This window comes from Pteropus medius, unplaced genomic scaffold (genome assembly GCF_902729225.1).
Source record: "Pteropus medius unplaced genomic scaffold, Ma_sr-lr_union100, whole genome shotgun sequence".
NCBI classification, from domain to species: Eukaryota; Metazoa; Chordata; class Mammalia; order Chiroptera; family Pteropodidae; genus Pteropus; species Pteropus medius.
The window spans coordinates 22,263,692-22,290,745 of record NW_024340849.1 but is presented as its reverse complement, the minus strand read 5'-3'; the positions used below and the strand labels follow the sequence as shown (position 1 = coordinate 22,290,745).

The 27,054-nt window shown below is 43.2% G+C and overlaps 1 protein-coding gene and 1 long non-coding RNA gene across 2 annotated transcripts in view; both read left to right on the top strand.

The window, feature by feature from the left end:
* The window catches only part of SETBP1 (SET binding protein 1), a 324,498-nt gene that overhangs the window by 64,087 nt on the left and 233,357 nt on the right, over nt 1-27,054 (top strand).
* The window catches only part of LOC120586173 (uncharacterized), a 39,582-nt gene continuing 14,608 nt past the window's right edge, over nt 2,081-27,054 (top strand). Inside the window, exon 1 of the long non-coding RNA XR_005648628.1 lies at nt 2,081-6,020. This is a non-coding gene — a long non-coding RNA (uncharacterized LOC120586173). The remainder of the gene's footprint in view (nt 6,021-27,054) is intronic.

Below are 27,054 nucleotides of genomic sequence, written 5' to 3'. Positions count from 1 at the left end.
AATGACTTGATGAATCAAAAGCATAGTTAGTCCACTCTAAAAAAGGCTAAATATCCTGAAAACTTTTGGTGAGATGAAAATTGGAATCTCAGAGCATCCTGTGACTAACTTTATCACATTACTTATTCTAATGTTTTGGAATATTCTGATGACTTGTCTTTATTATAACGGACTGTGAGCTCCTTGAGATCAGGATTTATGTCTCATTTGCCCTGGTGTCTCTGTATATGAGCACAGTGGGTGTTCAGCAGATAAACCCTAGAACGAATGGTGAAAGTCTATAACCATCCCCTAAGAAGAGCGCCCACCCCTATTGTTAGTAACTGGGCTGGTGGCCTTTAAGGTGTGATTTGGTGTATGTCAGTTATTTCTAATAAAACTGGGAATATGTGAGTTAGGGAGCCCTTGATACCTCAGGGGACAATGTTGCATGCCTAGAGATTGCTCAGTGGGTAGAGCCCATTCTTACATTAGAAGTTTTGCTTTTTATCTGTTTTACATATTAAGGTCCCACGTAGCCTTTTCTATAAGAATATTCTGAAAAACACGTACACGTAAATACTTAAAACATCAGGAAATGTTTTTATTGTGTCTGTGTATGTGTGTATGATGTGTTGTGTGTTGTAGAGCTTGGGATGAGGTATAATGTTTTCAAGTTTCTCTGTTTAATTTAACTTCCCATTAAATGTTTCATTAGGTTTGGACAAATTGGGCTGGTTACAATACAAGTTGCTCCATTAGGAATCTATTAAGACTACCTAAGGATTTCATTCGTGTTTACCAAGTTTTTTGACCATTACCAGGTGTTTTGTTATTTTCCTTCTAAGATTCGTACTTCCCATTAATGGATTTATAGTGATCATTGCTTAACCAAATCAGACAATAAATTGCACGAGAAACAGTTTCCGAATTGCTGCAAACCTCATAGAGTATGTAGAGAGGAATATTTCACCAAGGGCTCTGTCACTCGTTGCTCAAGAAAATCCCATGGAAATTCTCAGGAATAGGACAAAGACTACTGGCTCTGTACTCATTCCCTATGCCCACAGGGGGTGATGGCGTAGAGGGCAGGGTGACAGACACTTATCTTTGCCAGGGGCCTTATGAAGAGATGGGCAATGTGACCTGTTGGGTGTAATACACCTGTTGATGACTTTTCCTAAGTGACAGTGGAGGAGGCACACTAGGAGGGGGAAAGGAGAAGAAATAAGGGTTAGTTCAATGGGCAGCGCTCAGTGTGTGAGCCCGAGGATGCTGGAGCTAGGATTTGCTGAAATGTCTTATCCAGAAAAGGAATTCTCACCTGCGAAGAGGTCAAGGAGCCCCACAGTTGCACACTTTCCGTGGGAACCTGGAGTGATTTGTTCTACTCAGCTATCTCTGTTTTTATGTCTTTACCTTTTTTGTCTTTCTTGCCATGGTAACTCAACCTTTAGAAACTTTTCAGTTAGCCTGAAACTGATCTTTACTATTGATTTATTGATTTATTTATTACTAAAAACCACAAGTCCCCTGGGATCAAAAATCCAGATCTTTTTTTTCCCAAACTGCGAGAAGATCTTTTTAAAGTGCACTCTTCATCTATTTTGCTATTGATGTGTCAGCAGAGACTCATCGAGATGACCTTGGCTCAAGCCGAGTTTTCCTGGAGAAATATTTTCTCCTTTTCTTCCACCTCATGTGGAATTCAGTGTCTGGAAAAAGGTATTGGGATAAAATGCAATTGCTGTAAGGATCCTCTTTTAGCATCGGGACCTGACACCACCTATGTGCCCATACGCCATCTAGATTGTAAATGAAGGCACACTAGCCTTTCTGTGGGCTCACACACAGACAATTAATTCCAGAAATTCCAGAATCTTCACTCTGAACCCCACCGTCCAAAGAAAGCCCCAGACTGTTCCTTACTGCTAGTGGATCCTGAATTTTTTTCCAAAAGAAAAAGAAAATATTCTTCCGTTTTTTCTTATCTCTCCCCTCAGTCCAGTTGAGAAATAAAAATTAAAAAAAATATATATATATATGTATGTATATATATATATATATATATACATATATATATATATACACACACATATATATATATACAGATTCTATGAGAATGATGCCTCTGGTTTATATTCAGACTGAGGTGTCAATGACCACTGGTGTCCGTGAGAAGAGTTTCTGCAGAAGTGATTGAAGGAGAAAGGGATCTGCATGTCCAGCAAGTTCTGACGAGGGAGAGCGCAGAGCCAGAAGTAGGGGATTCTGGGTGGAGGCTGGAAGCCTGAGAAACACAGCATCCCCATGGCTTGCCCAAGGCTGCCCTGAGATGGTGAAGTAATGTCCTCACCTCCCTTGGCTCTTGGTCAGTTTGACATTAAGCATGTTTTGACTTTATTCACTTTGTGTAATATGTTTTCATTTACCTATTTTTTATCGGTTGCTTGTCTTTGGATTGTTCTTTTATTCTAGGATTTGAGTATTTTTTTCAGTGTCCTTGAGATTGCCAGTGGATTCATCTATTTATCTTTTTATCTTTTACACTTGGCTGATACATGATACATTATTTTTTTATTTTCTTTTTAACACTTGTCAGAGCAAAACATTCTCTAGCCTCAGTTGTTCAGGAAATAGTTCAAAAATTTGAAGTCTTTCCTTCAAAAGTTCTCAGCGATAACCAGATGATAACTATACAGATGTCAGGGAGTTCGGTAAACTAAATCCCATCAGGAAGTAAGGGAGGCCTCGGAGACCAGAATGTCAACAGTCAGATATATTTGATAGCAGAAGGGTGATAATGATGAAAGTTAGCTGGAAGAGGCATTTCTTGCACCAGGGAAGGCGTGAGGATGGAGGCGTGTCTCCAGACCCAGGATCGCCGCTTGAATGCAGTGCAGAAACGATATGGCACTTTAAATAGGGGCACTTTAAATAGTAGCTCATGGTGACTACCACAGTGGCCTGCTACGAACTGAGCTGCCTCTCCTGGACCACTGGTTTCAACTTGCAAGGAGGACGATACTGTGATCTCTAATTTCCTACAGCACTCATTTAGAGACTGCTGTCAAGGTCACCGACTACATCAGAAGTATCTGGGAGCTTTTTTTAAAAATACAGATTCTCAAGATTCACTCCAGGCTAACTGTATTAGAAATTCTTAGGGTTAGATCGAGAAAGACACAGACACACACACATATTTTTAAGCACCCCAGGTGATCCAGGTGAGCAGCCAGCATGGGAAGCACGACTAGGCAGAGAGCTTTTCCCTTGCAAGTAAGCCAAGCCAGGACCAGCCATCCAATGGCTTCTCTTTAATTGCACTGGACTCCGCGAAGGGGCATTTTTCGAGGTGGGATCCCCACGGAACTGGTGGGATCCACGGGGCATAATGAGGACCCCCCAGTGTGGGGGTTTGGAGGGAGCCTGTTCATCTCAGGCCTCCCTTGTGCTCAGTGGGACCGAGTCACACCTGAGAAAGAGTCAGCAGAAGGCGGAGGCAGGGTTGTGCCCTGAGTTCTCATCAGCACATGACCCTTTCCACTCTTATCAAAATCCGCTTGGGTATTTCCTGCTGACAGGCCCCCGGAGGTGCAGCTGGAAAGGGAATGGGGGAGAAGCTCTGTATTGCGGATTCAGTATCAGCTCTGTGATTTCCCCCCCTGAGGGATAAATATTGTGCTTTGCAGCTTATATGATAGAACAGACTTCCTATGTGCACGATTCCAGGAAGAGAGTTAATAAAACCTCTTGATACCCGGCCTCCCCGGCAGCATTTATTTGTCTAGCAGGGAGGCTCTGCGCTGTTCATACAGTGCTGGTGTTAGGTTGACATTTGTTTTGACCTTTAAACTTCATGCTTCCTCCTTCCCTGTCCTCTCCCCTGCCTGCCTCCCCACCTCCTGTTGTTCCTCAGCTAGTGAGTTTGATCTTCTGCGACCTGGGCTTTTCCAAAGGTTGACTCTCCCAGGCTTGGATGGGGCGGGGTGCAGGCTTTTCCTATTTTCTCTGCGCAAGGGTCATTGTGTGACTGTAAAATTATTGTCTGGCGGCAGCACCAGCGGCATTTCACATGTGGGGAGTGTAGAGAATTTTGTTTTTTCTTTAAATAAGAAGAGGGAAAGAAAACACCTCCAGGATCCACATCTGCCTGGGGAGTGAGGGTCGGGCCTCGTGCATTGGCCAGACAAGGCTCGCTCCTCCTCTGGAGTGCGGCCCAGGCCCGGCAGGGGTGGTGGGCCACATCCCTGGGAATGTGGGTGCTCATCAGGGAAAGGAACATTCTTGGCTCTGGGGCTTCTTCAGGTCCCGAGGCTATTTTCATAAGGGCGTAACCCCAGGGCTAAAGGAAAATTCCACTCTTGGGCAGCTTGACATTTCTGTCCTTGCTCTGCCTCCCAGTTGGCTGTGTATTGTGCTTAAGCTTCTAGGCTTTGTACCCGGACACCCTTAGATAGGTCATTTAATGTTTCTTCACCTCAGTGTTCTCATCTGTCTAATGGGATTCGGGGGACACGTGGAGAATTAAGTGTGATGAGGTATCCTCATACATAGAAAACCACCTACAGTAATACCTTGCATAAAGCAGACACCCCAAACATGCTAGTCCTTAATGTTGAGATTCCTTAAGTGTCTTCTACCTGAAAGAAATTTTAGCTCGATTGGTATTTTCAGAACTCTGTTGGACTTTTGAAGGTATGAATTGTGCCCTTTCGTGTGCAAATAAATATCTTGGAGAAATTCACCTGTTCTTTTAGTTCCTTTCTTTTCTTTTCTGGGGGCACGGGGGGCGGGAGGCACGTCACTGTTGAAGACCAGAGACACTTTCTTCATGCAGATCATGGAATGGATTGCTTTTCTCCCTCCTCTTCCTTCCCCACCAAGTCTTGTTGAATAGGGTTCATTATTATCCATCTGTGATGTATGGTGATTTATAAAAAAATAAATGTAGAGACAGGTTGTATAGGAAGCACGCCCACTAAGGGTGCCCCTAGACCTCCCACCGTGTCACTCGTGCTATGAGTGGTTTCTCTTTACCGCTACATTTTAGAGACAGGGTGTCCCCGGAGGAGGGCCTCAATGGCTTTGACTCTAACCAGTTAGTTGCAGATAGGCCCCCAAAGGCCTCATGACAAGGCTGATTCAAGCCAGACACAAAGGAGGGGCCAGGAGGAAGCCCCAGCAGACACTACAGCGGTGGCTGGGAGGACAGTAGGGTCTGCTGGTCTCCTGCCCATTTCTTCGCAGCAGGCAGCACACGGAGTTTTTGTTTTAATATATCTTTGCTGCATCAACAAAAATTTGCTTTCTTTTTGCGTCCAGAATGTAGAGAGGTGGTAGTTGGTATGTTTGTAGCTCACTCTTTGTTTATTCCCAATTGATAGAAACCAAAACCCAAATTAAAGCAAACAAGTAAACAAATGCCCAATCCGACCACTAGAACTCTGCAGAATATCTCACGCTAGTTGAAGAGAATATGGTCTTAAACTAGGTTTGTATTTCAGATTCCAAGTAAGTATTAATCTGTTTCTTTCTCTCTTTCCCCCTTCCCTCTCTCTGAGTATGCGTGTGTATTTCTTTCTTTCTTGGAATGGCCTGGTAAGGTGGAAGGCCTAGCTCCTAGATGACGTGTTAACATATTTCTGTTCTCCAGCTATAACCACTTATGGGTGTCTGGGGACAACATGGCCATTGACTCAGATTGAAAATAAAAGTTTGAGCCAGTGGTAGAACACAGTTATTGAAGGGTAATGTGAGAAGGAGGAAGGGAGGCCCAAGAGTTATGCACTAATTAGTGCTAGAAATATACCTGGTTTGCTATGGGCTGAGACTGTGACTTTGAAGATGTTCTTTTTAAAAGGGTGGTCTTTACTGTGTCTTTACACGTAAGCATAAGTCTCAGCTCAGTCAGGGAGTGTCTCAGAGCGAGGGACGAGGTCGTGGAAAATCAGTCTCTCTGGGAAACTTTATTGAAACATATATTCCTGAACGATATCCTTGGAAGTATCCTCTAGGAGTGAGTGAGTGAGTGTGTGTGTGTGCGTGTATGTTTCTTGGATATGTTCATCTTGTAGAAGATCTCCAAAGGAATTCCGATAACCCATTTTTGATCTTTACCCTACGCCAACTTGAGCAAGTAGAGAACCACAGGTATAAATGAACAACTGATATAGATGAACCACTAGCTGTGACATGTGCAGGAGCTTAGCAAGAGCAGTCATGCAGAATGTGACTTGGCAATAGCTGACTTATGGTTAGGGTGGGAATACCTGGGATTAAGAGGTAATTCGAGGTCATCTCATCTAACTCCTCTGCAGATAGTCCGGGAGATACTCTTCAACCTCAGCCTGAAAATGTTACATGGTCTGGAAGGGTCCAAGCCAGAATTTGAACTAGGTTGTCTGATCCTGGAACTCACACTCTTTATACATAGGCATTCAGTCAAATGACAGTAACCTCTTAATTTGAGTGAATCACATGTCTCCAGATATTTAACAGTAGATATTCTACATGATATTCTACATTTTTACTTGGGTTTTATTCTAAGTCAAATCATTTCAAAGTTGGTATCATGCTTTCTGGAAAGAATAATGACAAGGTCCCTGGAGGTAAATTTAGATTTTTTTTTTTTTTTTTTTTTTTTTTTTTTTTACTTTCCTGAAAATGCTAATGAGAACCTTGAGTACACTTGTACTTTCAAATGAGTGCGCCTTGCCTTGCTACTGGAGGTCTCTCCAGAAATTAAAAACCTTTAGCTGGTGGCCTGGATCATTTTTTATTTTAATTGCTATTGGGGAAGTAATTTTAATGCTTATTCATTCAAAATACTTTTGACCAATTACTTTATACAGGCTCTGTGCAAGGTCTTACACATACGAATTTGAATAAGATGCTCTCTCTTGTTTTCAAAGAACCTCTCTATCTTCTGGGAGAGGCAGACAACTAAATTGATGTGGAAGTTTCTGTGTGACAGGTGCAGTTAGCAGGGTGCAGAGGTGCTGTGGTAACACAGTAAGGGAAGTCAGGGAGGTTTCCAGAGGAGGTATATATATAAGATTATGAAATCTCAAGTCCCCTCTCTTTCATTCTTTGCCTGCAAGAATTCAGTACTCAAGTTTTGGTTACATTTTTTTTTTTTTTCTGCCATCATCTCCTCCATAGCCTTGTTTCCAACAAATGAATTAATTTTAACTTTTGTCCACCTTAATTTCTGACCTCTTTTTTCTCTAGTAGTTTTATTTTAACTTCTTAATTCCTTCACTCAATCCAAGTAATTAAGATCGAGCATAATTTTCACATTTAGGTCAGTTTAGGAATTCTCAAGTTTGGAAAGTGCCATGCTTAGATTGAAAAATAGTGAGTCGTAGAGATTGGATTTAGAATGATGGAGTTAGAGACTACCAGATCTGGAAGGGATGCTAATGGCCATCTTACTGATTGCTTGCATGTTATACATGATGAATCTGTGGCCCAGATAAGCCAATGACCGGTGTCAGTCACCTAGCCAGTTACGCTTGAGAAGATATCTGCTCAGACCACTTATTTGCACTTTGATCTCTACTTAAACTGTTCAAACTGATCGCTTCCAGAATGACCCCATCCTGCTTCTGTTTCTTAATTGCTCTCAGCATTCAATGAACGGGGCCATTTTAACTTAATTGCTGTTTACTTGTATCTCTCTTTTATCTCTTTCGAAGCTGTGAAATATGATTATCTATGTGGAGCCGCCCGGGCAAGTGAGTTGGGAGGGTGGTATTATGAAGTCACTCTCTGCTGAGGGCCGTGTGTGGACAGGCAGTCCAGCCTGGATGTTGAGTCAAGAAGCGCTTCGCTGCTGCTTTTCCTTCCCCCGTCTCTCCCCGGCTCCGTTGGGCAGCCAGGCCCTAGCGCTCATATTTAGCAGCCCCTGATTGACACCGAGGCTGCAGCCCTTGCCCTTCGCTCCATAGCGCAGCCCATGCTTTCCAGGTGGATGGCCATGCAGACCCAGCCTAGATTGATTTTTTCCTAAAAGACCAAAGAAAATATAATTTCCAAACCAGACAGAATCTGCTCTCATTTTATTTAGCGGCACCTTGAGGTGGAACTGTCAGGATAAGACTCTATCTCACAAGTTAGAAACTTCCAAAGCCAGAGGGACAGGAAATTTCATGGTAAATATTTAAGCTCCTGGGCTCAAGGGCAATTGGAAAGTGTGTGTTAAGAAGCTTTCCTCTTTCCCTCTAATTCCTCGTATTCATCACTCATGCTGTGCCATTTGGGCTTATCCTTTATGCCTAAAGAAGTCCAGCCTTTTAATCTGTTGGCCAGGAAAAAAAAAATGTAAGGAAATATAAAACACCCTAAATAATGCCTCAGGGAGATAATATCCCAGGGACATTTAGTGCTCAGATGTCCCTAACCTGCCCGCATGTGTTCCCAGGTGCTCACCAGTAGAGGGGATACTTATATAGGATCAGGAGGACTTGGCAGCTGGTCCTGGCATTCTGCTTATACTTTGTTTGTTCCTCAGTTTCCTCACTGGTAGAATAGACAGTAAAGTTTTTCCTTAGACCATCTCCCAGGAGGCCTGGAGGATAAAAATTAGATAAGGAGGGAAGAAATGCTTTAGAGGCCAACTTGGGCAATAAAAGTATAAAGTATAATTATGGGCTCCTCAGTGCCAGCATCAACTTGATGTGTGATTTGGTACTTTGTTAGCCTGGAGTACTGCCTTCTCCCTCCTCCCAAATATAGAAGAAGAACCCAAGGATCAAGTATGTGAAATAACTTGCCCAGTTTTCTCCTACTTATGAGCGAAAGAGCTAGGTTATACACTTAGCTCACACTCTCACTGAAACTTAAACACAGCATCTGGTACTAAATTCCGTCTGCACGAACTGTGATGTTGTGGCTCTTATGGTCATCCTCATGGTTATGCCCTGTTTTCTTGTGGACCTGACTTAGTTTCCTTGTCCTGAACTGTTCAGCGTGTGTCTTTGTTGGGCAGAAAGTGTAGTACTTATTCACCTCCTGCTGTTCTACTGTGTCCCTCAGAGCAGGCATCACCACCTCGTCCTTCTGAGCAGCTAAAATGAGGACATAGGAGGCTCCTAGGCACTAGCCAGGAAGAAAGGAGGGACTTGTGGCAAGCTGAAATAGGCCTATTTTGGGGCCAAGGATAAACACCTGATTTCTCAAGCACTTTGTGTGTTGGGTCAGAATGGCACTGATTAGTTCTTCCATGGAAAAGCAGAGGCTAGGAAGCAGCCCTCCCGTTTCTGAACTTGACCATTGTATTTTCAATCTCTGAGCAAATTTCTGGAATTTCATCTACAGATTCCCTGGGGCATGGAAATCAAGTTCCTTGTGTGCGGACGGGCTGAGGGGTGGGCTGGCATGCCCTAAAGAGTCTTTATCTGCCGGCCCCCCACCTTTCCTTCTCCCTGAAGGAGACAGTGCCAAGACTTGAGCTGTTTAGCTTGGCTTGAATCTGGAGGCGTTGATACTGAGCTGGCCTTATATGAGACCCACTTACTAATTCCTCTGTGCGCAAGTCAAAGTATGGTAGCCTCTGGAGTAGAGAGAGCCATTCCTTTTTCCTGTTGCTCTCTGATTCTCAGGCTAATGCTCTAAGATCTGGAGACCCACTCAGCAAACTGTCAAAGCTGGACGGGGACTCCTAATCACTCACCATCATTCCCCCAGTTTTATTTTGGGCATTTTGTAAACTTGGGCTCTGTGCTGAAAAGTTCATCAGAAACTTACCAGTGAGGATTTGGTGTCATTTGCTCAGCATATCCATAAACCATAAAGAACGCTCAGGCCCTAAATCCTAAGTTTTTTTTTTTTTTTACCTTTATCATTTGATTTTTTTTCCTCATCTCATGAATTTTACTACAGCATGCAACGCTCCCCCGCCCCGCCCAAAAGCTTATCTTTTGTCTTTTCTGGGGTCAAATCCAATGGTATGATACTATGCTCTTCCGTTCAGTGACTCATTTTCTTTTACTCTCCAAAGTTCTACTCTGGTTTTTGTCTCCCCACCTCTTCCCTCGTTGCTATCTGGGTACCACACAAGAGGGCTGGGGAGTCTGTGGAGGGCTCCATGGATGCCGTAATCTTGGATTTGTTCATTCCTGCCCAAAGCCTGGGACACACCTGGGATCTCTCCACTGGAACCTCTGCAGAGACGGAGCTGCCTGCCGAGGTCTATTCGCTTAGTCCCAGAGCATTTAGTCCTGTTCAGTGTGGGCGTGATTTCACTGGTCAGAGCCTTGGAGTTGGGCCGCGAGTGGAAGCAGAAGATGAATGGCTGGTTGAGGTCCGAGGTGTTGGGTGGGCACCGAGCAGTGGTTGGAACAGCCTCCCGGCCTCAGCCCTGTGTTGATTTTGTAGTGAGATCATTACCTTTCCTGAGTTGTTAAATGCAGTTTAATCTTTCTTAAGACAGGGCTGGACAATGTTTCTTTTGTGACTTCAGAGAGTCACTAGACAGGTTAGAGGAGGCTGGGTTTCCAGAATTCCATCAAGAGAAAATCGCAGCCCTGCCAGAGACTCAGGGGATGTGTAATGCTTCTGTTTTCTCAAAATATGCACCACGTCATTATCATGAGAGTCTCGCACTTGGTGGGGATGCTGGGAGGCTGGAGGACATACATGGAGTCCCCACAAAGTGCTTGGGGCTGTGAAAGACTCTCAGACAGAGCATAGCACTCCCCCAAAACCAGGAGTATAGGTTCCAGGAGTGCAAGACACACCTTATTGCCCTACAGATGTCAAAATGTACAAACTGCCTCCACATGTGTTAGTTTCCTTTTGTGACTGGGGTGAGTCTTGCAGTTTCTTTTTCTTTTACAACAATAATGGCCTGTCAGTGGTTATTTTGAGGACAAACCATTGGTAGGAGAGGACAGGAGGAAGAGGGAAAGGGAGGGAGAAAGGAACAGAGGGAGGGAGAGAGAGAGAAAGATTGCTCATCACTCCTCCAGGCTGCCTACTGCTAATGGGCAGGGGAAACTTTGTGAAGAGGTAGGCTTTGAGGAAAAATCTAAAAACATGCTTGGAGTCTGTGTGTGAGCTTCCCCAAGGGTAGCTACCTAATTACTCTGGGCTAAGGGCTTCTTACCTTTCTGCTCTGCATCAAACCCTGAAGTTACTACACTTCCCTCCTACTGCCTTTTATTTTTCTCTGAGGTGATGTTTTCTATTCTCATCTTGTCTTAGTAGTCTAGTAGAGTAAAATTTCAATTAGATCCCCCAAAGATTCTACCAACCACCACCACACCTCTTTCTCTCAGTCACACACACACACACACACACACACACACACACGCGCGCGTGCGTGCGTGAGCAAGCACACACCACTATCCTACCAACACTTTGGGACGATGGAAGAGAACTTCCTTCCTGCTTGAGAGTGGGGTGCTCACAGCCTATCTGCTTTCAGCACAATCTGTGCCCAATTGTGCAGCCATCTTGTTATTCAGAAACAAGAAACACTCAGCAAGCCGGGCTCCTCCAGCTCTCCCAGGGAGGCATGGATTGCAGAAGACCCAGCTGTGCTCCATGCCAGGAATGCTCAGGAGGCTCCAGAAATAGGTGTCTGTTCCCTTGCCTTTCCTTGGTTCTCTCCCAAATGTCTTACAGAGGAAGAAGCCATACAGCTCGCTGGTGAGGAGCCTCAGGCCCCCGATTCCTCATCCTGTGCTTGCTCCACTGAATTGTGCCTTTCTCATTTTGGAATTGTTATTTCTGGATTCCTTTCATCCTTTAGGTACCTAGGATTTTAAATTACCCTCATCATTTTTTAGGATAATGAATCTTAAGTGTTTGTTTTTTCCAAAAGTCCCTTTTTTATACTTTAGGGCAAGTCCTCTTGTTCTTGAGTTCCAGAATTGACCGATCAAGTCCACTCTAGAACTTTTCATCCCAATCGTGGTTTGTGGAGTTTCATATTTAAAATGTCTATATATGCACATCTTCATGTATTCAGCCTTCCGTCCGTCCGTCCGTCCATCCATCCATCCATCCATCCATCCATCCATCCATCTATCCATCCTTCCATTCATCCTCCCATCCAGTCAAACAATGAGTTTTGTTTTGCTTTTTGTTTTGAAAACTGGCAATATGTCAAACACTACTCTACACCTTGGCCTTGTAGTGAACAAGACAAACACAGTACTGGCCTTCATGAGGTTATTGTCTCCTGGGGAAAAGAGATCTTAACAGGGAAATATAATAAAGCTGTCGGATGTAAGGCAGAAGAAGTACGGAAAACCACAGAAGGGGCTCGCACCTGGTTCTGAGAGTCACAGAGATCTCTCTAAGACGTGGTGTTTAAGTTGAGAGCTGAAGAATAAGAAGTCAGCTAGGTGAATGGTAGGTTGGATGGGGTGGTAACAAGTCTGGCTCCATCAGGAGAAAGAGTTCCAAAGAAATGGGATAGATTGTACAAATGTCCCTAGGGCAGGAGTAAGTCTAGTGCTGTGGAGGAACTCGCAGGGGCCAATCTTGCAAGCCTCGGGCGAGCGGGGAGAGAGTGCGCCTGAGGGCTGGTGAGGGAATTGGAGGCAGTCAAGCGGGTGCTTAGTAAGGGTCTTCCTAGATTTCATCCCATGGACAGTGAGAACTCACTGAAGAGTTTAAGCAAGGGAATGACATGGCTTTAGTTATTTCTGTGATTTTTCTGGCTGCTATGTGCAGAATGGATTGTGGGTAATAAGGGTGAACTTAACATTCTTAGAGACAGGGAAGTATTGGCCACAGTGTTCTGACTGGCGCCACTCCCACTGGGATATTTTTAAATGTGTCTCCCCCTTTTTATGACTAAAGCCACAACATTAATTTGTGCTTCTTCAGACACACACACACACACACACCACACACACACACCTCATTACTCACACACTGAGAGGAGGATCCGCATCATTTTCATTTGTATATCCCCCATCACCTAGAATGATTCTGGCATAAAATGTGCCCAACAAATGTTTGCCAGATTGCTGAATGAATGAAGAAATGCATCATCCCTCATTAGACACCCTTTTGAAAGAATTTTCCCATTAAGTTTTCCCTTGATGTTCAAATGGTGTGCGCAGGAGAATGTCAGGGAGAAGGAAGTAATGCAGAGAGCCGAACCAGGAGCCTGGGTTCTCTTTCCACTTCTGCCTCTGCGAAGCTGAGCAAATGGAGCCAGGCCGCAGCCCTTGATGCCGTCTCTCCAAGTGTAAGATGAAGGAGTTGGACCAGGGAAAGCCTATTAATCAGCCAGTTTTTTGTAATTCTATGACTTAAGGCACTGTAATGTCGTTTAAATCAAACACAACCCTTATTATTGGCAACCCTCAGCATTTTCATTTTGTCATAAAATGTCCTTTGTTAGAGAATGTCAGAAAACCAGGACCACTTTATCGCAGGGTATTGCGTTATTCCCTTCTGGTCTGGGGGATTAGGGAAAACGAAATAACTGTTAGGAATGCAGGACGGACCTCAACCGGAATGTTAGAAGCCACTTAGCGGCACGCTGCTTCCAGCAGGGCATAGGCAGAAAGAAGGGATTCCATGATGAAGAGAGATTTGTCCTTTGCTTTCTCTCCCTTAAAGAGAAAGAAAGGGGATTAAAGAAGATCAAGACCTGAACTTTCACATTCTGATAAGAATTTCCCGGTATTTGCAACATGTAAAATAAACTTTTTTTTTTTTTTTTAAAGAAATGCATTTTTGCTACTTGGCCAACATGACTGGTTTGGGGGGAAAATATAGTCTTTTGGTCTGAATATGTAGATCAGACAGAACAAAAGAGCCATGCAACTTTCTTTCTTTTTAAAATATTTATTTACTTCATAAGGGAAGGAGAGAAAAGCCAAGAGGAAACAGAAAGGAAACCCTTGTCAAGAGCGCTAAGTTTCAGGGCTGTGTGGAAATTGCCTAGATGGGTGTGTTGTTTTTCCCCTTGCTGGAACTCCAAAGGGGAGGCCCTTTCTTAAAGAACTGGAACTATTCCAGTGGAGAGAGCTAGCTAATCTTTTGGGCTAAACTCAGACAATCAATCAGTAAGGATTGATGGAGGCATACTGTGTGCTTTTCCAGATGTCCTGGGGGAGGTGGGAATGCCCTGGATCAGTCCTTCCCTTTTGCTACCTTATAATCTAGAGGGACAGGCACCACTGACAGGTCAGGTAATGAGGACATACAAAGGAAGGTGGCACGTCCCCTTGTCCTTAGGATAATTATATCTCGCATCTGGGAAAGCCTAACAGTTTTCATATCCATGACCCCATTTGCTCTTTGCTAGATCCTTACCTGAAAGAGGCTCAGTCAGCTTCAAAGAGAGCCGGAATTGGAGTCAGCATACTTAGACATCTGGGATTTTCCACAAGTCAAATAACTACAAAAAGCCTCTGTTTTCTCCTCTATAAATTTGCTTTCCTTATCCCTGTTCTCACTCTTCCCAGGGTTATTAAAAGGATCAAATAAAATGGTGAATTTGAAATTGCCCCATAAACTCTGGGAAACTTGACAAATATGAGATAGCTTGCACATTGTGGGGGACAGATAATAAATGTTCTGAACATTTTGGGGTGAAGACACACTATGTTAACGATAGTCAAAAGATAGATTTGCTCAAGGTCTCAGGGCTTATCTTTAGCAGAATCCTGTGTCTTCATCCAGGATGAGGTATTTCCAGTGTCATCTGTGATTGCTTCAACCACTGTGGGAATTCGGATGAAAAGGAATCAGTGAGAAGTAAATTCATGAGGCAGATTTCATAAATCATCCCAAGTGTTCATGGTACGTCTCAGATATAATTTTTTTAAACTCACAAAATGGGAAGATAATCCCAAGACCTATTCAAGGTAATGGTGATCATGCAACATAGCAGAATGTTGGCAGCAGTGCATGGCCAATGACCTAAGGGGAGGCCAAATTAAAAAAAAAAAAGGAGTAATGATATGCTATTTCGCTTTCTAGTTTATCAGACTTTCATGTATCTTATATCTTATTCTTTCAGAAGCCTATAATTTGGGAAAGAAAAGCATTTTTATTATCCTTCAATTTTAAATGCAGAACCTAAGACCTTGGTGAGTTTAAATAATTTGTCCAAGGTCATAAAACCTCTAAGTGGTGAGTCTAAGATCAGGCATGGATATTGAGACTTTAAATTCTTATCTCCATGGTGCTAATGCCACATGTTGTTTACATTAAGCTTTGGGCAATTGGTTTGTTTTGCCAATATTGAAGATTTCCTTTAGTAAGATGAATAAGCCCCAGAAAAGAAGTGGGAAGCATTGTCCCAAGCAGCCTCATATAGGGGTGAGAGTTAGGGCCCCCTGGCCTGATAGGCTGCATCCTGAAAAGCCAGTCATGGACTTGGGTTAGTGCCTTTGTTCTCTGGTCTGGAAGATGAAGAATTTGGACTAGATACATGGATGAGAGATATTATAATTCTAAACTTTCTTAAAGATATAATACGGAGGATAGGAGTTTTTATTTGTAGTATGCTGGTCATAACAATCCATTTTATTTTGTAGAGTCTTTTAAGTTTTTCCAAGGACATACTCATCTTGTTTCATTCATCCTTAAAACATTCTTTAGCGAGGTTGGCCAGCGAATGATTTGTATGACTTTTTCTGGCCATTCTTGTCTTCTTGTTTCTTAAACAGGCCTAACTGACTCCCTGCACCCCTGGCCACCTCCACCAGGGGCCTTGCACTTTCTATTATCTCTGTGACTGCTCGTTCTTGTCACTTGGGTCTGGCTCACGTGTCATGTCTTCAGAGGGGCCTTTACAGATCCTCTCAGTTAAGGTCCCTATGATGCATTCTCTCACACTGACCTGTTTTGTTTTTTATTTCCTTCAGAGGATTTACACTTGAATTATGAATATTATTTACTTGTTTACATGATCACTGTCTATCTCTCCACGCTGGAATTTAAACTCCAGTAGAGCTGTTTTCCTGGTTCTATATTATATTCCAAGTACCAAGAATGGGACTTTGCACATAATAGGAGCTTAATATTTGTTGACTAAAACAAACATCTTATGAGAAATTTTGTGACTTGCTCATGATTTAATACTCAGTGAGTAACTGACCTAGGACCAAAATTAAATCTCTCCGCTCCTGGTTTACTGTTTTTTCCACTTTATATCATGCTGTCAAAATGTATGCATATTTATACCTGGGAGTTCCTGATGACTACGGAGAACATGTAGAATGATCCTGAGGCATTTATGTGAAACAATGCATTTTTTTAAGGGAAATGAGGAAATCCCAGAGGCTTACCCCTTTCAGCTTATGATAACAGAACTTTATAATCTATGTACTTTGTATATTCAACATCAATCATCCCGTATTTGTTTAACTCATTTTTAAAGGAAGCTTATTTTAGGAGCACTTTTGATATTTTTTATTGACGACGGTTGGATTTTAACATATATAAATCCACCGTCATGCACACACACTCACAAGAGAACATAAACAATAATTACATATGTGTTAGATTCCTGTTAGACGGCCCAGGTTTTTTCTATGACAAAAACTCAAAGGGCTTGAGGTGTGAGACATGAAGTTGCCAAGACATGAGCGTTCCCTCTTAAGCCTCAGAGGTTACATTACAGGTATTTCCTCTATGGCCTAGTTTCCCTCAGTCACCCATTATGAATCTGTCGGTTTATCAGAACTTGTTTTGGGAATCAGGCAGAGTTGGGTGTCACCTAGATTACCTCTTAATTGCATAGTTTTTTTTATTGCTGTGTGAAGCAAATTGTCTTGCATTTGCCCTATGTTTTCTCTTCCGAGCATTAAGGAGATTCCCTCTGGATGAAAATTTTTGAGAGTTGGTGAGTGAACAAGGCTGTGTTTATTGACTTTCTCATCTCTTAACTTTCTTGTATTTTCACTCAGTCTTTCTCAGTCCTTTAGAGAACAAATATTTTCAATCTATCATTTTAAGATCATCGTCCCATGTCCTTGTTATTTTAGGTGTGGTTGTCCCTTTATTGAGATATAACAACCCCAGCAGTGCATGACATTTCAGGTTAGGGCTAAGCATGATTTCATAAAAGGACAGGTTAGCACTGATTTCTCTTATATCTTTAGCGACGTACCAGGGTTTTGCCACTTAGGAATTTGTCAGTGTGACCCACTCATAACTGAATGGACAGCCTCATTGTTCTATAAGTAGACTGCAGTAACCCCCACCCTAAATCAAAGTATTACCTAGATATGTATAAACTAAACACTTTTTTAACTCTTTTTTTCCCTCTCACCCAGTTTCTCAAGAGTTTTCTACTGTCCCATGTTTATATATGATCTTCTATAGCTCTGTGTTTTATGGGATAGTTTCTCCTCTAGATCATTTCCATCAGCCTCACTGTTGATGTTTGAGAAAGGCCCCTGATGAGACTTGTATTGATTTGCCTGTTCATCTCAATCTCATATCCAGTCTCTGATCCAACTTCCTGTCTGTGACAGATTCCCTGGAAATGTAATATTTTAATAGCTCTTGGTTGATATCTTTTCCAGAGTTTTTGAAAGCTGCAGAGTTGACATTCTGAATTTTTCCTGTACACATGCTTACTGACTCACATAAAGAACACATGCATCCTAGACTTTTTGAGTTGACATTGAACTCATTCCAGATTTAGACCTAAGTTCTAGCACATGCAGAAATGTAAACACATAATTTTAGGGCATATATCTATCTATCTATCTATCTATCTATCTATCTATCTATCTATCTATCTATCTTTTTTATAATTGCATACTTTTCTATACTAGCCACTTGTGGTACCACTGTGCACTGTTATGTAGTTATAAGCAGAAGTTACTGGTCAAAACAGACGGGCAAGTATGCTTTGTGGAACTTGATGATCTTACATTTGGAAAGATAAGCCTTCACGGTAAAGACCAAGGGGAAACAGGCAAGATGAAGACGCCATGTAGGACCTATGGGGAGGAGAATGTCTCAAGCTCTAAGAGAGCAACTTTGTTTGGCAAAGAGAGGCTATCCATGGGAGAAAGAAAACTTCTTTTTGGCATCAGTCAGGTATTCCCTGAGGATCTGGGGCTTGCTGCTCTGCCCTCCCCCACCAATAACAAGTTCAGTGGCGCAAGGTTGAAGAACCACATGGGACCTGAGGAAGGAGGGGTTGTATTGACTTTCGCTTGATTTACTCAAGCAATTGAGTTTGTCGGGGGAAATGTGATCGTCTCCATCAGCTGTCATGCTGAAATGCTCCTGTCATGCTGTCAATAGCTTTCAGTTTCTGATCCTTCTCTCAAATTCACTGTCTGCTAGGAGAGCAGACGAAAGATGCTTTGGGTACCAAGAAGGGAAAGCATTTTAAGCTGTTAACCTGGGAATCAGTTTACAGACTTTGAAGCCCCGTCAATTTAATCCCGACGGTGTGTAGTAACGTACAAGGGACAATAATGCTTTTGAAGGTAATTGAGATTTCTCTCTTTAGAAATTATTTTATTTGTGAGGGAGATGAGCATGAATAGCGCCAGGACGAGAAAGGGCGCTGCTGTGTAGGCAGGCATGTTTCCTTAGTTATGGTGATATAGCTTAATTCAATATAGTACAGTCACAGTAATTGGAAGGATATTTCATTTATATAGCACCTGTCAGCCTGAAGTACTTTCAGAGGCTCCGCAAACAGGCACTGCTTTCTCTCTCAGGAAAATGCCGCTGAGTCAAAGATGGAAGTGAGACAAGCCTCAGAAGCCCTGACTGAACTTACAACTGAGTGAACTATTGTGGTAGACAACCTAGGGACAGGCACCCCTTACTTTATGAGAAAAGTGAATTCATGAAAACATATATAGAAACTGAGGTTTTTGGAAGTCAGTTTAAAAATTACCGATACCTTAGATGTTGGCCACTTGAAGAAAGTATGGGAAAATCGTTGTTTAAGAAAGAAGCAACAAAAGGCTTCTTATAATGTGAATAAGAAGACCTGGTTTCTCTATTTTACTCATTTGGACTTGTATACTTTTTTTTTTTTTTTTTTAAGACAAGAACAGAGCTATGCTTTAAAGATCGAAGATAAAATGCATCCCCTGCGGATAATTTCCCAGATGACGTTGGGTGGAAAAAGAGCCTGCAGCTGCTGAAGGAAGCTCCCCCTCAGTAGTGTAGAATCTTAGTTGCCGGCTGGCTCCTGGCAAAGCCCGTTGTGGTAGCAGAGGGAAACGATGTCCGTTCTCTTGAGCAGATGTGAGGAAAGGCCGCCTCCTCTAGGACCACTTCCCCAGCGGCTGGAGGTAGAAATAGTGGGAAAGGTGTGTCTTTAGGGACTTATCCAGTGACACTAGGGGAAAATGTATAATTTCTGAGGCACTTGCAAGTTATGATGTCACTGGAAGGCAGCTGGCTTGTTGACTGCGGAACCTTCAATATATGCAGAACTCCCCAGGCCACGTCTCTGTGCTCCCCCTGCCTTCACTTGCCTGTTTTCTGTCAGTGAAGCTCCTATGGAGGATCTCATGGTATAACCTTGGATGGCCGAAGCTGCTGGCAGTGAGGAGGAACAAGTGCCTGGGGGCGTGCCCTTGCTCTTAGATCATTCTTTGGAGCTTCAAGACCTTATCTGTGCCGTATTTCAGCTCCCCTATGTTGTTATTTGTTCTCCTAGAAATACTAGTAAGAAGGGAGCAAGATTGTTTATTCGAAAAAGGCAAGCATCCAGCAATTTATTAGTGAAATGACCACTTAAAAAAGTGATCATTTAAACGTATGAACCAGTTCCCTCTCATAGAAATGTATTATTCCCCATCTTTTAAAACAAATTGCTGACTAAGAAAGTCTTATATCCCTTGGATATAATGTAGTCAGTGGTATATTTTGTGTAGTGACAATGGCTAAGAGGAGACAGAACTATACAGAAGGAAACAATGGGTTTGTCCCTGCTTTACCAAGAGAAATCATTTAACTTTCCCATTCTTCCACTTTTCCTTCTGTAAAATGAAGGACAAAAATGGTTGTTGGTATACTTTCCAGCCCAATGTTTCTAAGATTCTAAAATTTAAAGCCGTATAACGTCCATGTATCTAGATAATGCTTTACTTCCTGTGTATTTTAGCAAGAACAGGCATACTCTCTTGATTCTGACTTTATTCAGCTTGTTGGAGAAGGCAGGAAAAATAGGACAGCATCTAAGTGTTGGTCCAAATAGTAAGTGGGGGCCACTCAGCAGAGTTTATCTTCAGGCTGTGTCTAGTTCGCTTTAACACCGTCAACACTGATATTCCTATTTGGGCAGTAGTCTGTCTCCTCCTGCTCTCGTCTCCTGGTTTTCTCTGCTTGTCTTCTTGAAAAACAAAGATTTTATTTTCTGATGATTGTCTGTTCTTATCTATTAACCGAGAAGAAGGAAGTAGGATGGACACAACGCTTTCAACAAACCCAGTCTGTTCCATCCTAGTAAACTGACTCCTCCCACATTCCTGAAATTTAGCAAAACCAACTCTGACACGCCTGGTTTATGTTAGTTTTATTTCAGAAAGTACTTTTCCACACTGATTCCTCCTGATAAGGCCTGCCCAGGGCTGCTTTGCTGGCCCCAGGAGAGTCAGAAGTCATTGTGTGACAACTGTGGGATCCAATTCAGTGGACAAACCCAGGAATGATGTAATTTACCCAGATCTATTCTTTAAACCAAATCTCCACCCATTATGAGATTTTTACCCCCCTTTTCTTTGAATCCTGGTAGCTGCTGCCCAGATTACAAATCTGTGATCTCTGCGGGAAGAGCAGGCTGTGTTTTATGTGGAAGAAACAGCCACATATCCCACTGTCCGTTTTTCTTGTGATTACTTTTGCTCCAGAAAGGGGAATGTGGGTACTTGGGACTCAGCTTCGAGAAAAAAAATCCGACAACAATATTAATAAAACAGAAAACTCCTCAGCCGAATTGATCAGTTTGTCAACAAGTGTTATTCAGTTCTTTTCCTCTGTCGGGACTTTGAAAGATAAAAGGCGAGTCCGGGCTACTGCTTCCAACTTATTAGTCCCATGTGGACTCATGTTTACAAAGATTTTGTTTCCTGAGCAGAAGGTATTTATTAGATAATCATTCACTAATTTTCTCATTTTGACTAGTCAAAACCAGTCAGAAATTCTGATCCACGATAGCCAGTGTAGTTACATTAAGGTGCCATAAACCCACAGCAAAGCTGAGGCCTTTGCTGTTATATTTGACAGGGGCAGACTCATCCCCAGGGCATGCAAGACTCCACTATGCTTATTTAAGTGGATTTGCACAATTCATTCACAGAACTGTAGAGCATGGCTTCTCAGTATTGGCTGCAGATCAGAATCACTTGGGGGAGCTTTTAAGATCTCGGATGCCTCCTAGAACTGACCCCCAAGATTCTGTTCAGTTAGTGTGGGGTGCTGCCTGGCTATTGGGGTTTTAAGAGGTGCGCAGCTCAAATTGAGAACCAGTGTCGTGGGGGCTCTGGAATCACTTGGCCAGAACTTCTTGCCTCAGAGAAGCTTTCAATTTATTTGATGATATAAAATGTATATTCCTAGAAGACACCGCTCTGAAGAAATTTGAAACCTAGATAAACTGTAAGGGTGTTTGGTTTTCCTTCAAACACATTTATGTATTCAATAATGTATTTATTCCGTAATAGCATTGACCACCTAGTCTGTGCCAAGCACTGTTCCAATCCATGAGGGTACAAAGGGAACGGAGCTGGTGAGGAATCTGCTTTCATAGAGCTTCCTGAAGTTCATGGACAGCTGAGTGCAGGTGGGCAAGGGAGACTTTGGGGACCAGGTTGCCCTGGAGGCAGGCCTGGAAGGATTGGTGGGTAGGAGGAGGTGGGGAGGGGTTTTTGCCTGGGACTAGAAAAAAGATAGGAGACTCGGCCATCAGCCACCAGACCTCTGGAGAGCTTTGGACGGTCCCAAGGTGCCTAGTATGTGGCCTTGCTCTTTTATAAGTTTCACAATAGAAAATACATGAGTTTTGATGAAAATATGCAGATTATGAATCTTCACCTCCTTCAGAGAGGATCTCAGACATGCACCTTTGAGTAAACATTTTTCCTATTAATGCATGGTGGCTGGGTGAGACACTCTAGATCAGTGGTTCACAAGCAGGGGGCAGTTTTGCCCCTCCACCCAGGAGAGATTTGGTAATGTCTAGAGATATTTTCTGGTTGTCATGACTGGGTGGGAAGTGCTATTGACATCTAATGGGTAGAGGCCATGGTTGCTGCTAAACATCCTATAATGCACAGGTCAGCCCCCACAACAAAGAATAACTCAGTCTCAAATGTTGGAAGTGCTGTGGGGGACACACACATACACACACACACACACACACATACACACACACACCTGTGCACCTGCAGCAGTAAAACATGCAAATCAGTGCTTCGCTTTGTGGTCCTTTCACCAGCCCTAGCGGAGATTTATGTTTTCCAGGAGTGTGTGTGTGTGTTGGGGGTGCATATTCAAGGTCTCCACACCTCCTCCAAACCACACTCTATTCCTGAGCTTTCAGCACTTTGGAGAAATTCCCATGTAGATGAAGAGCATTGCCTTTGGGTTGCCCATGCAATTTCCTGCTCTGTTTTAATAGCAGCTGCACTTCTTCCTGTCTAAGGCTGAAACTGAAGGGTTGATTTTTCTCTCTGGGGACAAGAGAGAGCAAACAAACTCCTCCTTGGACATTTAGAACTTCCAAATAAAGTTTTGGCTCAAGTCTTGAAAAGGACACAGTAATGTCAGCTGAGGCAGGCCTGTCAGTTGTCCCAACCTGGTGGGTCACAGGAGACGGGAAACCATTCACCGTTGCTTCTTCCTCTTCCTACTGACTGTGGACAGGGCAATGGTTTGGAGCCAGAAACCCGTATTTGAATCCTAGCTCTGGCTCTGTTAGCCATGTAATTTTGGACAAATCATTTCACTTTTCTCTGCCTGCGCCCCATCTTCCAGAAATCATCTGAGGCTTGGGCGAGCACTAGATTTAAATTAGATTAAAGAGCCTAATACATAGTAGATGTTTGACAAATGGTAGCTTTTACAATGTTATCTATTAATGGAAAGGACAAGACTAGGTGATCCCCAGCATCCCATGCAACTCCAGTATCAAACAGGTTGTCATGCTGGGAAGTAGAGAGGCTTGGCTTGTACTAAAACTATAAGGAGGAAGGGTTTTGTATTTGTGCAAAGGAGAAGAATCAATGTCTGCATATGTTTCACGCAACTTTTAGGTCACATCAAATTCCTTTTAGCTGGGAGGAACAGCAGGAGCCCAGGGGCAAGGTATAAGTGTTTACTGTCTGGCTGAGAAATGAAGTCAGAGCTGTACCTGAGCCCACCTCCTGGGGAACAAGCGGCGTGGATGACTTGCACACTGAGTCTTTCCCGGTAGAGCCAGCACAGGGACAGTTGCCAGTGCCTGCTGGCACATAGACCTCCATGTTGTCCACTGCCACCTGGACTACCTGAACTTGTTGCCCACATTCTTTCTCCCTGCCAACCTAGCACCAAGGCGTGTTAATTGCCTTTCACCTGACCAATTCTCCCTCTCTACTTGCCTTCCTTCTGCACACACCACACCTACAAAGTATGAATATCCTTTTTGATGTCGGCTGATGTTAGAGGTTTGCTTCTTCCTTTTTTTTTTTTTCCTTCCAAAGGAGAACAACCTGAATACCACACACAGTGTTATCTCTGACTCTGAAGAGGAATTTTTCCCCTTAGGGCTCTATTCCTGGTGTAGCATAATCTAAGGAAGAAAAAAAAAAAAACTTTATCCAAGGGAAGCCAAGTCAGCCAAGAGTTATTCAGAGTGTCTGACTGTGTGTTATATTTAGACACTACACCGGGGTGAGCTTGAAGACTGCTGAGAGCCTTCCAGTAGTGGTCCTCTGGTTACTTGGGGTGCCCAGATGAAGAAAGGCCCCCATAGTCTCATGCTGTTCATCTATTATATTTGGATGTGCTGGGATAAGGAGATAAAGGAGAAACACAGCTATAGAGTATCACAAGCATAGAATTAAAGGCCGGGACTTTAAAATCGCTCCGTGTCCAGACTTCCCCCTTTTGCTGCTGACCGTGTTGAACATCATGTGATCCTCTGAACCTGTTGCTATCACTTGATCCTCTGAACTTCAGTTTTGTTATCTACAAAATGAGGTAACTGGACTTGATTGACACTTCAAACTTACGCTGCACATTGAGCTCCTATGGGGAGTTTCGAATATAGAGATGTCACGGCTGCGTGACCTGAGATTCTGAGTTACAGGGTCTGGAGCACACCGGCCTCTGGCATTTTGTTCATGCTCCTCCTCAGGTGATTTGAATTTCTAGCTGCTGTTGACAGTCACTTGGCCAGTGCTTCTCAGAGTGTGACCTCAGGACCAGCAGCAGCAGCAGCAGCAGCAACAGCTGGAAACTTCTTAGAGAAAAGAGGATTCTTGGACCCCTCCCCACACTTACTGAGTTAGAGACTGAGGCTTGGGACCAGCCATGTGTTCTGTCAAGCTTTCCAGGTAGTTCTTATGCATGAAAAAGATTTTAAAAGGAGTAAATTAGATAACTTTTAAGGGTTCCTAGTAGGTTTCAAAATCGATAATCATTTAAACAGCCTACATAGGGTACAAACTTAAGCCGAGGCCACACATCTGGCCACATAGGTGGTAGAGCCCTTACCGGAACCCAGGCCTTTGAGATGCTGTTCAGAGCTTGTTTAATTATATAATTAGGAAGATGTTTAGGATTTATGACATGTTTCTCAGTCTCTCTTCTCCCCTCACCCCCGGGTCTGTCTCTGTCTCTGTCTCTCTGGGTTTAGCTTCTTGTGGGACACGGGATTGTGGAAAAAGTGTTATTTTTAGTTCGTGGTGTACCTGCAGTGCCGGATACATTGTATAGAGAAATTCTTTAATTCTTAGGCATATAGCAAGGGGCGAATTATTTGCGAATCACTGGCCACTTTATAGGTTTCTGTGATGACTTCAGCTGAGCAGTTTTTGTTGAAATTGGTTGGCAGATAAATATCAAGGTAACAGCACAGCCTGCTGAGTGTGAGGAGGGGCGTGGCAAGGCGCAGCACCTTTCTCCTGGGACACACCTGGGATTCTCTTAGCTCTTCTTCAGAGCATCCAGGATTGCAGTCATTTTGTAAAATTCATGGTCTGTAGTGGTTACAGCAGTTTTTAAAAACATGTTCTTAAGCAGCGTCCGGAATGAGTTTTAAGGGTGAATTTGACTAACATAGTGTGTTAAGAAGTAATTTCATCTGATTCTCTGGGAGATCAGTGAAGGATTTGCTCTCAGTATTCAGTAACCAAGAGGCAGATCTGGGGCTGGAACCTTGGCCTTCTGCCACACAGACCCAAGCGTCTGGAGTTAGGAAGAACAGAGGGGATTTCCAGGGAGATGTGAACCCTCACACAATTGAGGGGATTGTTGGAGGCAATGATACTGGGAACCAGAGGCTAACGGGGCTAATGGAAGGAGCCCTAGAGATTTTCCAGGACATTTCTTATTTTATAAAAAGGGACGTTAAACCTGCTGGAGGTCACAGGTGCTGAAATAGACCCCAGCCTCTGATGTCATTCTTACTCAGGGCTCTCTCTGTCTAGCATACCACATAATTTTTTAAAGTCACCGCAATAAATGATTGGAAGACGTGCTGGTCCTCTTACCTTTCCATCCCGCCTCAGGCATTGCCCTTGAGTAGACATTGAACAGCGATGTAACCTGGGATCCTGCTTTAGTTTTTTTAGGGATATACCATCGAAACAAAATGTGTCATAACTCTTCCTTGCCTTATAAAACAAGGAAACATTGATGGACACAAGACTTTCTCACTGATAACTGCACGCAGAGCTCAGGTCCAGTAGACTTTCCCAGATTTGGCAGATACCCTTCTCTCAGGTTTCAGGGAAAATAGGACTGCTGTACTGCAGAAAAGCGAGTCACTAGAGTACTGCTTTTACTTATGTGCTGTAGATCCATAGTACAAAACAGTGGTGTCTTAACGGGAGATGTGATTGTGAATAACTTCGCTGCTTGCCATGGCGTTTTACTAACATGGTGAGTCTTCTAACAGTCTCATTGCTGTTTCCCTACCTATTTCTTTCTCTCTCCTTGGAATACCATGACTTCTAAAGAGCCCGAGGTAATCGTGACCATCACTGAAAGGACATGTGTGGTCTCTCAGTTGTCAGTCTCAGGTTCTTCTCAGGTCCCCATGATCTCAGTGACCCCAAAAGACCTATTTTTCACACAGTGCTACTTAGTGAACTTCAAACCATGTCTTCTTCACGGCCTGGCTTGAGTTCCTCGTATTCATTATATATTTTATTAGAAGTTCATTGGGGCTGGTGAGAGAGGGTTTACTGGCCAAGAGTGGCAGGGTAGATCATTTTGCCTATCTGTGTCTCAGTCTGGCCACCTGCAGTTTCTGGGGTTTCTTAATTTGTTTCTTGGTTCCATCCAAGGGTGAGATTATTTGATGAACACCTGAAGTACAATTTTGAGGTAGAGAAGGCAGGTCTATTTTTAAAAGCCTGAGAAGAATACACCGGTATTTTATGCCGAACCTACATTTTGAAAGACCGAAATCATTCCTTTGAAAAATCACCAAATATGCATGCAAACGTACACAGGTACACACATGCCCTTGCCTTGTCAAGTAGAGTTCCTTGAACATAAATGTTTCTCTCTAATTATTACTAACACAGAGAGATCATCAAGGTCTTTTAAGATGAGCAGAGCGGCTTGCTTCTACAACGAACGTCCCCAGACTATATTTTTCATTGGTTTCTATGCTGTGTTTTTATACGTTTTAGTTTTCTTTCTCACTGTCAGGATGCTGCTAGTTATTTCTTTTTGCTGCTGTTAATAAACTTAAGCAGTTCCCCCAACAAATTTGTGCTTCTAATCTGCCGTGGATGGGAAACAACTTAACCATGCTGGCAAAAACTGAAAGTCAGGGCAGACAGGTCCGGAGCTGAGACCGAGCGGCTCCTCCGTCACGGACTTCTTCCTCAGGTGCTCCTGTTCCCGTTCAGCTGGTCTCGGTGAACTCGCTTCACCCATCAAGCATTTGTAAAA